This window comes from Pituophis catenifer, unplaced genomic scaffold, assembly GCF_029215685.1.
Source record: "Pituophis catenifer annectens isolate HBS135680 unplaced genomic scaffold, rPitCat1.0.hap2 SCAF_1, whole genome shotgun sequence".
NCBI lineage: Eukaryota > Metazoa > Chordata > Lepidosauria > Squamata > Colubridae > Pituophis > Pituophis catenifer.
The window spans coordinates 176,663,402-176,675,682 of record NW_027256881.1 but is presented as its reverse complement, the minus strand read 5'-3'; the positions used below and the strand labels follow the sequence as shown (position 1 = coordinate 176,675,682).

The window sequence follows — 12,281 nt, the reverse complement described above, 5'->3', positions numbered from 1 at the left end:
TAATGCCTGTGTGCGATTTGTTCCTCCATCTCTCCGGCATCAATTGGGTTGCCTGCGGGAGGCCGGAGCAGATGGCGCTGGAATAGCTCCTCCTCCGCCGCTTTGCTTTCGCAGGGGAAGAAACAGGAAGTAGATGGTGAGGAGGGAGCGCGTCCAAGCCGGGTCAGCTGCTGCCTTAGCCGGGCATCTTGACTCCCTTTGGCCGCCCCTTCTCTGATGGTGTTGCCTCTTGGAGAGCAGAGCGCAGGAGACCCGTGGCGGGAGGCAGAAAGAGCCTGCTGGAGCCTGGTGAGAGGCGGCGAACAAAGCGATTTTTTTCCTTCGCGAGGAAAGGAAGGTTTTTTTGGGGGGGGGGGGGCTTTCACGCAGCCTCGTAGAGTCCGTGTTTTTAGCTTGATGGGTCTCAGACTGTCTTCGATCCTACGCACGGGGCTGCACCGTAGCCATAATAGTTTTTTTGTTTTGTTGTTCTTAAATTGTAAAGTTCGTTTCTGTGCCTTTCCGATTTTTGTCCCGTTTTTTCTTACTGCGCGGGTGTGTAGCATTTCAGTAAACCAGATTTGGGGGTGGGAAAGTTAGCATTCGGGTCCTGCAGGGCGTATCGAGACTGGGGAGTGGGGAAAGATGACACGAGGTATTGCTACCCGTGAAGGAGCAGCCGCTGTGTCTTGTCTCGTGGTTTGTGAGGAAAGGAAGCCTCCAAAAAAGCTGCTGCTGAAATGAACAATTGCAAAATAGATTGTTGTTGCCTCTTTAGAAGTTCTGCAGCGGGGAGAACATTTTGCTCGGTTTGAGATTGTTTTACCCTTGTCTGCTGAGTTGCATTTGCTTACATACTTCAACTAGATCCTTTTGAAAGGTGTAAGAACCCTTATCTTTGCCAATTAGGTGAATGAAAATGCTTTTATTACAGTCACTGATTAAAATGGCAACTAGATAAACTGCTCCTACTTTGAATTGTACACCTTTGGAACAAAGAGTGAGTGATGCACACATTTCCCAATGCATCCAATTTTGGGTTTCTGTTGGGATAGGCTTGTAGAGGCACTTTGATTTAAAACAGGGTGGAACTACAATTGCATAAGGTTAAAGATACTGAGAAAATTTCAGGTCATATAATTGATAGCACCCACATTCAAATGAAATGTGTAAGGCCAATGAACATTCCCTTTTGAATCTGGATACATTAAGTCCTGTTACCCTGATTTAGAAAGATGGAATGGGAATCCTTCTAGAAATAAAAACTCCCTGAAAGCCTTGTTGTGAGCATTGATTTTAAGAAAAGGAAACTAATTTTTTATAGCATTAGTTAGAATAGTTAACTTTCAGCCCTATTAGTCCTGTGATCTTTATCTCCCCCTTCTCCTTTGAACACCATTTATTCAAGTGGGTGAATTAATGAAGAACATTATGATATATTTGGAAATACTCAAATATAAGTGTAATGGATTTTATCCAACATGGATTCTTAAGTTTGGGACTTATGCTAAATCTACATTTAAAGCATACTGTTTTTTGAAAGTGGTTTTTTTTTTGTTTATCTCTAGGTAATAAGCAGTTTTAACAATTATTAAATATCAGGATTTATTAAAACACAGGAACTATTATAGTAGATTCTACAGTTATTAAGATCAAATGTTGCGTATCTCACAAGTACATTTTATACGTTTAAGAAAAAAATAAAAAGGAATATTTTCCCCAGAAACTCAAAACCCAATTTAAGGATTAAATTATTTGTCTATGGGAATAAAAATATTGTTGAGTATACTTCAAATATTTGGATCAGTTTTTTATTATATGGTTTCTTGAATATCCAACGTATATTCTTGAGTCAATAAACTGCTCAGAATCACCTCAAACCACAAGATGGGCAGCAAATAAATTTAATAATAAACAATTAGGTAAATTGTTGATACATTTTTGAGATGATCTTAAAATTAATATTTTCTTCCACTTAAAAATTGAGCTTATAGCAACATTCTCTGCTTGTATGACATAGTTAATTATGAACCCAGAACCCTTAGAGCTCAGTTCTAGGTTTGTACAACATTGCAAACCATGAACTATGGTTGAATGCAATTAGCCAGTTTGCAATTCAGTGTATAGTATAAAACGGCCATCAATTCAGCTTGGTTGCAAACTTGTACCATTGACAACAAGTTATATTAATTCTTATATTTTCGCCAATATATTGTTATATATATTCAATTAATCGGAGGTTAACATAGAATTTGTAAGGAATTGCTTTACTACTGTATCCTGTGAGAGGCATCTGATAATACCGAGGAGTTACATAGATAGAGTTCACTTGATTTAATACTCTGTTCTGCCTTATTAAAGTAAGAGATGATTCCTCTAGGAGGGAAAGATTCCTTTATCCTTACAGCTGCAGCAATCCTGTGTAGTAGTATGAACTTAAAGTTATTGCTTTTCCAATGTCATTCCATGGTTAAATAGGATTTGAATTTGTCTTATTCTCCCGCAGCGCACTGAGAAGAGATGTGTCAGGTAAGACCAATGTCCTTTCCAAGTTTCATTTTATATCACACTGATGACTAGGTTTATTAAGGCCCCCAAATTAGCATAATTGAAGCATCTTTATAACAGCATTTGTATAAAAAGTATTTAATTAACTAGTTAAGATCAGCAAACTAAATTGACTAAAGCCCCAATTAAATTGAAAGCCTTCAAATATAATGGTGGTAACATTTTTTAAGAAAAACAATTTCTTTCAGCCACATGACTTTAAAAATAATTTTGAATAAAGTACTTTGGAATCCTATCTGAACCATATTCTTTCATCTTAGATTAAAATTGTTCCTGTTTGCCTACTTGAGCTATGGTGGTATGATCTGAAGAATCTCTACTGACATTAATTCAGCCTGCATCTAACTTTTTCAGGATGAGAGGCTGCGTGGGAATCGTGTTTTATTCCAATTTTCCAAATGTGATGAAGGAACAAAGTTGGATGTGAATTACATTTTCTTAATGGATGCTCTTATTTGTGTGGCCAATCCATGCTAATTTTATGGTAGTCGTTGGTCACAAGATACTGATTACAACTAGTCTCCAAAATTTGGTATATATTCAGTACAGTATTATGTACTGTATAAATATTTCTTTGATCATAATACATTGATAACATAATTTCCTAAGACTTCCTGTTTCAAAGACATTGTGGGTAGAAATGGAATGAATAAGAGATTTTGTTTAAATATGGTGTAGCACTGGAGAAGAGAGGGATGTTTAAAAATAAAAGAATTGCCACTATAAGACTAAGACATTAAGCCTAGTTCTCAGTATCTGACACCAAGCAGCTAGATTTTCAAAGAAAGCTTATAAGCAGAAATCTGATAATGGTTGCCATCACTTTATCTATTGATAGTGGTTGTTTTATTGGTTTATCCTAGAGCTAGATATGAAAAAAACAACTGCTTCTAAGTATATGGCATCTGTGGCCATGTTTGCATGATATACTAACTCATGGTTAAATGATCCATAGTTTACTGAATTAACCCACAACATGTTAAACCTATAACTAACTGCTTTGGCTGAGTTCCCGAAGCACATTGAGCACAAAGAAGCCAACTTCATTTTAGCTAGTAAATTGGAGGCCATATTTGGCTTTCAAGACTGCTAGAGAGTAGTAAATTTATGGAAGATACAATTATGATTTTGAATTAATATGAATAATATGCAAGCTGCATATTATTCTCAGAAATACCTTTTTTTCATCCTGCTCTTGTTGGTTAGATGAAGAAAGAGGAAATATGGATTATCTGTTTGCTGTGAGAAGTGAGCACATGCAAATGAACAACTACACAGTTCTATTATTAGATGTTTGTGATGTAAATTGGATGGAACCTCTGGTTAAAGGTGCAGAGTTTCAATATTTGTGATTTTTGAATTAAATTATTTTACCTCTTAAAATACAAAATCTTTGGAACAAGTGTTTTTAATTAATGTTGCCTGGGTTAACTGACATACAATATGCAACATTACATGTTTGGAATATAACATACTTTTACATGTGGTATTTATACTATATTTATGGGCTCTGATTATGAACATACAATGTTTTGGATTTGATTTCAGAAAGATGTTTCAGAGTGTCTGTAGGCAGGGCATGAATGTAATGCTTACTATATCTTCAGTTCTTTAAAGTAGTTGCATCTTTTCCCAGGTTCTCACAGCATCTTTAGGGAACAGCTGAACAATCCTGGGAAAAGATGCTGATACTTTCAGGATAAGCCCTCCATTAATGTTCTGAAGTACTTTTTTAGAACTTAATAAATGTTGCGTAGCCATATACTAGCTTTGACTTGCTGTTTGGAAAATTCTGGACAAATTACTTACTGTATTTTTCGGAGTATAAGACATACCTTTTTCCCTCCTAAAAGGGGTGAAAATTTGGGTGTGTCTTATACACCAAATGTAGCCCCACCTACCCACTGGCCCCCACCCTTTGGCCTCTGCCTCCCAGCAATTTACCTCCTTGCAGCAAGCAGCAAGAATAAACAGCCCATTTCAGCTTTCAGCACAGACTAATTAGCACAAGTTGATTGTCCTTGGATCAGTCTCCCGACTCTCAGCTGTTTCAGACTGCAGGGATTGCCATTGCCTATTGCTGCGTGGGCCTCTGCTGCTTGCTGCAAGGAAATAAATTGCTGGGAGCAGATTTTTTTTTTTTTTTTTTTTTGCGAATCAAGCTATGCTGAAAACGAAAATGAAAGTAAAGCAGGCTATTATCTGTTTGCTGCAACGAGGCAAAACTCCTGGGAGGCAGATTTCTTTTTATTGTTTTATAGTATAGGTGCGTTTTATAGTCCGGAGCATCTTATACTCTGAAAAATATGGTAGTTATGGACAGGAAACTGGAAGAATTATTGTGTTCAAAAATGGTTTTGGACTATTTTTCTCTACATTTTTGTCAGGTTCAAAAGTCAAGCCTTTGTGTACTTGCTGAAGATCAAGTGTGTGAGGGACTGTAGACTTGACCTTGGGAACAGAGAAGGAATGAATAAACCAACAAGGAGGGACTTCCAGAAAGGATTACTCAGTCCTGAGAAACAGAAAAGTGTAATTGTTTTGATTTTGTTTGACAAAAGTTGGGGCAGAGAGTCATTCTGACAGACTTTCAAGATTTCTTTTATTGTACCTTTCTTGACAACAAAAAACATTTCCTTGAAATCCCTGCTGTGACTGCTTTGGCCTTGCCTACCTTGAAGGGCTGACAGATTGTAATCCTGACTAGCAGTTGTGATGATGGAAAATTCTATGGTGGGTATTTTCTGGAAAAGAAAGGGGTCTGGATGAATTTTTGGAAACGTCGTCTGTCCAGGTAGACTAGACAGGAAATATAACCAAATGAGCTAATTCTACTTTACTGTAAAGCTACATTAACAGAATCTTGCAAATCTGGCAGTACAGATCCCCCCACCATCTCTTTTACAGTCCTGAGAAGTTAGGGAGGTTCCTTTCCAATTTCTTTCTCTGCCTGTTATGCAGCTGCTGGCTATGCCCTCTCTTGTCTACATAGCATCTCCCCATCCCACTCCCATCATTCCCTCATACCATTACATCATCTTTGAATTGAATTGTTATTACTTTTGGGTTTATAACCTATCTTTCTGCCTACATTGTTTTGGAAAATTCATAACATTCTTACAGAATTAACCCAATTTGTAACATTCTTTTGCCCACACTACTCTCTGAACTAGTCATAGTTTTGTTTTTACATTGTCAAATGGTAACCTTTTACTTCCTTAATTCATACTTGTGAACATGAAACATGTCTAATCTACCGTGTTTCCCCGAAAATAAGACCCTGTCTTATATTTTTTTGAACCCCGAAATAAGCGCTTGGTCTTATTTTCAGGGAGGTTTTATTATTTTGGGGCACATGGAGGAAACCAGAGGAAATGGTGGGGACCGACTGCGCATGTGTTTAAATATTTTTGGGGAGGGCTTATTTTTGGGCGGGGGGGTTATTTTTAGCACATGCGCTCAAAAGCAAAATTGGGCTTATTATCAGAGGATGTCTTATTTTAGGGACAACAGGGTATTAATCCATAATTGAGTAAAATCTGGATCCAGGAAAAGAAGTCTCTGCAAATGTTGGGAAACTAGCTTATTTTCAAAATGCTGTTGGGATTAGTCAGGTGGCATCAAAATATACTTGACTCTTGGTATCTGCATGAAGAAATGCTCACTACCTTGACCTCCTTTTAGCAATAACTCATAGCTTTTCAAAGGACATTGTCGTTCCCTTTTTCTGTTTTTCTTTATAATACCATACATAATATTTTTTTCTGGTCTATCCTCCACTTGAATGTACATTTGTGAGTTTTTGTTCACTGATAATCATCTCATGAAAAGAAATTGTACTATATATTACAGAATAGGCCAGCCTGAAGCAATTGTCAATTGTTTTCTTTAGCTTAAGGTCTCTCCAATAGTTGGTAATTCATACTGAAGCATGTCTTATCTGTGAAATTGGCTTTTTTACCACTCTCAAAAAGCAGAGACTTATACTTCTATGCCTGAAGGTGTAAAAGAGATAATAATGAAAATTTGCCTGTTGTCATTGCTCTCTAAGCTTTTCTTAATTGTCTGAGGATCTTCTGCCAGGCTCTTGGGAGAGGAGTCTGTGAAGTTTCTTGAAGATAAGGTGCTGGAACAATTCGGGCATAATTCAGGCATTTGCTTGATAAGTAGCCTTCAGTCTGCAAATGATTCAGTGATTTGTGCTTGACTAGGTGTCCTGGGGCTCCACAATAAATATATAAATTGAAGTCTCTTCTCTGTTTCTCTGCTGAGGACATCCCTCTGCTGGGATGTCTTCATTGCCTCCTATCTGCATGGGGCCCCAGAACAGGAATGGCCCTGTCAGGGAGTGGGGTAGGGGTAAAGAAAATATTTTAACACCTCCTGCTATATTTTCTCCATTCTTCAACTCCTCCAACTGTCCATCAACTCTTCCAAATTCTCTGGTATTCCTTGTCTCACTAATTCATCTCTTAATTCATTGGTAAATCGTTCCAGAAAGTGGTCATTCAGAGGAAGATCATTTTCATTCCACATCTTGAATACCAGTTCCAGCTGAATTTTGCATACAAGTCCATCCTGTGACTTACCTTCATTAACAGAAGATGCTGAGCCCCAGGATTTCTTCCTGCTGTCTCTGCCAGACTTGTCCATTGATTTTGGAAAGCTGCTGAACCCATCTACAAGCAAGGAAGAGGGGAGCAAATCTGTAGCAGTTGCACTTAATGGCTTGCCTACTCTGCTTTTGCATGTTGGATGGAAGGGAGATTTGGATAGAGTCCTATTAAACTCATACCAAGACTAAAACTCACACTAAATCTCACACTAGACTAAATCTTTCTGAAATAAAAGATTTTAAGGCCAAAGGTGCACTACCAAAGCTTTGACCTCGGGGGGGGGGGGGGAGGCATACTGTAAGAGAAGACCTGTCTCTGCTGTATGCATGAGTTTATGAGTATCAGCAGAGAATATTATTTATTAATAATTTAATAAAACTTAATTGTACTAAACTCTGGTGTCAGTCTCAAGCTTTGATTCCTTAGTATTACACTAACCATTTTACCATGCAGAACTGAAAATCTGGCCTAGGGAAGACAAGGTCAGTTCTTAAAAAGAACTGTATCTTAACAATTATATAAAATCTCTGTGTACAACAAAGGAGAATAAGAAGTCAGAAAAAAATTCAGGTAGAATAGGCATATAGAACAAACATATAAATTTAGAGGAAGACAAACATGATAGTGAAACTGTTTGCAAGATAGATTATAGGTAGTCCTTGGACTTATGACTGGTCTCTAAGTGACCATTTGAGGTTAAGATGACACCCCAAAAGCTATTTAAGGTCCAGTTTTAACTGCAGAGACTTTGCAGCACCCTCTAATCTATTTCCCTCTGTTGGAAGAAAAACCCAGTCCAGTTCCAAGCCAGGAGAGAAATCCAGTCCAGTTCCAAGCTGGAAATAAAATGGAGGCTGGCTGCAGGAAAGAAGATGTCTGTTTATTTAGATGCCAGAAACTTCAGTGACAGCAGCATGTTCCTGGGGTGGCTGACAAAATGGGGTTGAGAATAGGTGGGCTTTTATACTGTACATACTTTGGGGCTTTGTGATTGGGATGCCTGTTCCTGTGTAAGAATGTGTCCTTTAATATTTTAATGGCATTGCTACTTGACCATGGGGTCACATAGGGGTCATGGCTGGCTGTACAGGCAAAAGAGGAAATACAAATTCTAGGTGTTTTGTTTGTCTGAGCTGATCTTGTCAGCTCTGACTTGCCTAACTGCTTATGAATAGATTGGCCCAGTCTTTCTGAATGGATACAAAATCTCCATTCCAAAAGACCAGCCTCTTCAAGCTTCTGCTTGAGGCTGTTTTCCTATGGCAGGAAGACTGGGGCTGCTTTCTGCCTTTGTTAAGATTTTTCTCCTCTTCTCCTTTAGGGGAAATATTCTATCCTGCCTCTTAATATCCCCCAAAATATTTCATTCTCTAGGAGGAGCGGCTCTCCACGCCTCCCATCCCATATGCTTTGCCACCCCACAAGGATCCATATGATCCTCCCACCTCCGACCAATTGCTCAATTACCTTTTACTGTAGATCTCCTTCTGGAAGCTCCTCAGATTGCATTGGGGAAGAAAAGCAAACGGCTGTCTCCCTAGGTCACGTGGCCCAGTCCCAAAAGCAAGCACCCATTTTGGAGTGGTCTGGGGATGTTATCTAGCAGTGTAATCTAACATGCTGGTTTTGACTTCTAACGTCCCATATCCCAAATAAAGTCAACTTGTCCAAGGTTATCCTCCTGGGAAAATCTAGTGGGTTTTTTTTTTTTATTTCTTGGGAAGGTATGGTTAACTGAAAATATTTTTGTAAAAGGGAAGCTGAAGACTATAGGAAAGACCAAGCAACTGGTGTGTAGACTGGCTCCTTGGAATCTCTCTGGATATAAACCAGTTGAATCCAGAGATTAAATTTAGGAAGGAGAGCACATTATAACCTTATTCAAGCCTATCAGCCTCAACCTGTCCCAGAAAGAAGCACTCACCATCCACTGGATGCAGTTAATCACACCCTTGTCCCACAGATGAGCCAAGGGAGATATGGATGAAGTCCACAAATGACAGTGAACATGCCAGAATGCACTCTTGTCAATTTCCTCAGAATCTGCAGACCAAAGGAATCCCAGATAATGGCTTGATGTACTAGCCCAGGGATGTCAAACTCAAGGTCTGGGGGCCAGATCTGGCCTGCAGGGTGCTTGGATCTGGCCCACAGGGCTGCCCTGGAAACAGCAAAGGACTGACCCGCAATGCCTCTGCCAGTGAAAACAGAGCTTAGGAGGGCTGCACATGTGTCCTCCCTAGCTCCGTTTTCACTGGCAGAGGGTTACAGGAAGCCATTGCAGCCGAAAATGGAACTCAGGAACCCGTTTTCTCTGGCACAATGCTTGGGCCACTACAGGTGCCCCTGATACAAGGGACGTTGAGCTGGTTATGCCCACCCTGGCCATGTCCACTCAGCCCTCCTCCCGGAGGGCTACACAAGCCTTGTGCAGCCCTCAATGAAATCGAGTTTGACATCTTTGTACTAGCCTCTGCCGAGTTTAATAATTTGAATGATTGAATTGGCAAAATTACAAATTGGCAAAATGGTCACAGCAGCCAGGTCTCTCCTTGAGAAGGAATTCATCATCTGAAACAAGGCCACCATCTGATAGCGTACCAATGCATTATGAGAGAAGTAGCGATGTCTCATCTCCATTATCAGCACTGTAGCATATAGTATATAGAAGTGTATAGAATAGGTTCACTTTTGGTCCTTTTTACCAACCCTCACTTGATTATTTGTGTGCTGCTTCATTTCCTAGAACTCGTTGATGAATTAGGGAACACTGTAGCATTGGTAAGTAAAAGGCCATCTAACGGCAATCTCATTGAGACCTTAGCTCACCTTTTATTGTCTGAGGCCGCCTGCCAGCCAAATTGCTGAGAAATTCAATGTTAACATATCACATTCTTGGTGAATATCCAGCCAGCACCATAGAGGAAAGAAAAAATTACACCATGAAGCATTTGCTTTGGGGGAGGGAAGAATAATCGGTATACGGAGACTATGATCCCGATGATGTCAGAATTGCAGTGGAAGATTATGTGGCAATTTAGGGGTTAGGGAAGGACTTTGTGATCACTTGAGCAGTGCTTCGTATTCCTAGAATGAAAAGAAAGAATTTTCTAATCCAATAAATTAAGAGCTTCAGTCTTGTGGAGAAGTGGTCAAGCTAGATCAGCACTAATAAGCTCATTAAAAGCCTACTTTGAATAGAGCTTTAGAACCCTGTCTAAAGACTTCTAAAGAATTCCAATCAGAATTTGGCTGAAAAGAATTGAATTACTTGTTGCCTATGGCTTTAAGTTCCTATTACCCAGATAGCCATTATCGTACATTTTCCTCTATTGAGCACTAGTATGAATGTTCTACTGAAAGAAAAATGCTGGGGAGTAAATAGTGCATCCTTATTTTTGGCCATTTCTTAATCATCCACATTTTAAGTACATGGATGGATAGATATAATTGGTGTGAGGTGTGACAGGACAAAAACATTTTGTTTGATTATTAATGGGATATTTATCTGTATTGAAGTGACCAGATTTTGCAGAAGAGTGATCACAAGTTTCAGCCTGATTTAATATTTGGCAGATTAGTATTTAAAATCCAAAGAGCTGTTTAGTAATAGACCATAAAAATAATATCCTAGAGCCATGATGGTGAACCTGTGGCATGCGTAGCCATATCAGTGGGACCGGAAGTTGGCAAACGGGCCATTTCTGGCCTCCGGAGGGCCTCCAGGGGAGTGGAGAAGGCCGTTTTCACCCTCCCCAAGCTCCTAGTGAGGCTCTGGAGTCTGGGGAAAAGCAAAAAACGGGCCTTTCGGTCCCACCGGAAGTTGGTAAATGGGCTGTTTCTGGCCTCCAGAGGGCCTCTGGAGAGGTGGGAAGGCTGTTTTCGCCCTCCCCAAGCTCCTAGAAAGGCTCTGGAGCCTGGGGAGAGAGAAAAACGGGCCTACTGGGCCCACTGTGCCACTGTGTGCCAGGAGTGGGGGGGTCATGCATGGGGATGGGGCACATAGAATTATGGGCATACGTGCTCGCAACCCCCCCCCTCCTGGCACGCAATAGCAAAAAGGTTAGCCATCACTGTCCTAGGGAAATGTAAAAACTTCCATCCGTCCATCCTTCATCTGGTGACTACATTGGCATATCCTTAGCCAAAAAGCATACATACATTGACACTTTTTGAGATTATGCTGCAATTTTATTCTCAGACTATTGACACAGAAATAAAAATGGTTATAGGAGCTATTCATTTCTACTCTTAAAATGGACTGAATTGAAATCTGATAGGGATCATTAATGAGAAGAACTTCCTTTACAATAGTACAGTGATGGCGAACCTTTTTGGCATTGCGTGCCAAAAGTCTAAGCGCATGTGCGCTGTTGCGCTCCTGCGTGCCGGAACCCATAATGCAATGCGCGCCCCCATTTACGCATGTGTGCACGACAACCCCCATGCTCCCTCTACACATGAGCCCACACTGTGCATGCATGTCCCCCCAATGCGCCCCCCACTTTTTTCAAGTGGGCTGGCATACCTAAAGAGCTGCCTCCTGCCTCCGCGATCTCCAAAGTTCCTCCCCCATGGAATCCTAGCTTCCTCTTGCCTTCCATGATCTCCAGCGTTTCTCCCCCATGGAATCCTAGCTTCCTCTTGTCTTCCATGATCTCCAACGTTTCTCCCCCATGGAATCCTAGCTTTTTCCTGCCTTCCACGATCTCCAACGTTTCTCCCCCATGGAATCCTAGCTTTTTCCTGCCTTCCACAATCTCCAAAATTCCTCCCCCATGGAATCCTAGCTTTCTCTTGCCTTCCACAATCTCCAAAGTTCCTCCCCCATGGAATCCTAGCTTCCTCTTGCCTTCCACGATCTCCAACGTTTCTCCCCCATGGAATCCTAGCTTTTTCCTGCTTTCCACGATCTCCAACATTTCTCCCCCATGGAATCCTAGCTTTTTCTGCCTTCCACGATCTCCAAAGTTCCTCCCCCATGGAATCCTAGCTTTTTCCTGCCTTCCACAATCTCCAACGTTTCTCCCCCATGGAATCCTAGCTTTTTCCTGCCTATTGAATAGTATGTTGTACTATGTTTTTTGTTTTGCTCATGGAATCAAAAACTGGCTAGCT

At 40.4% G+C, this 12,281-nt stretch overlaps 1 protein-coding gene across 1 annotated transcript in view; it reads left to right on the top strand.

The window, feature by feature from the left end:
• The first annotated feature begins 227 nt into the window (after positions 1-227).
• PIKFYVE (phosphoinositide kinase, FYVE-type zinc finger containing) overlaps positions 228-12,281 on the top strand; it is an 89,817-nt gene continuing 77,763 nt past the window's right edge. Inside the window, exon 1 of the mRNA XM_070933208.1 lies at positions 228-288. The gene's annotated coding sequence lies outside the window, so the exon portion shown is untranslated. The remainder of the gene's footprint in view (positions 289-12,281) is intronic.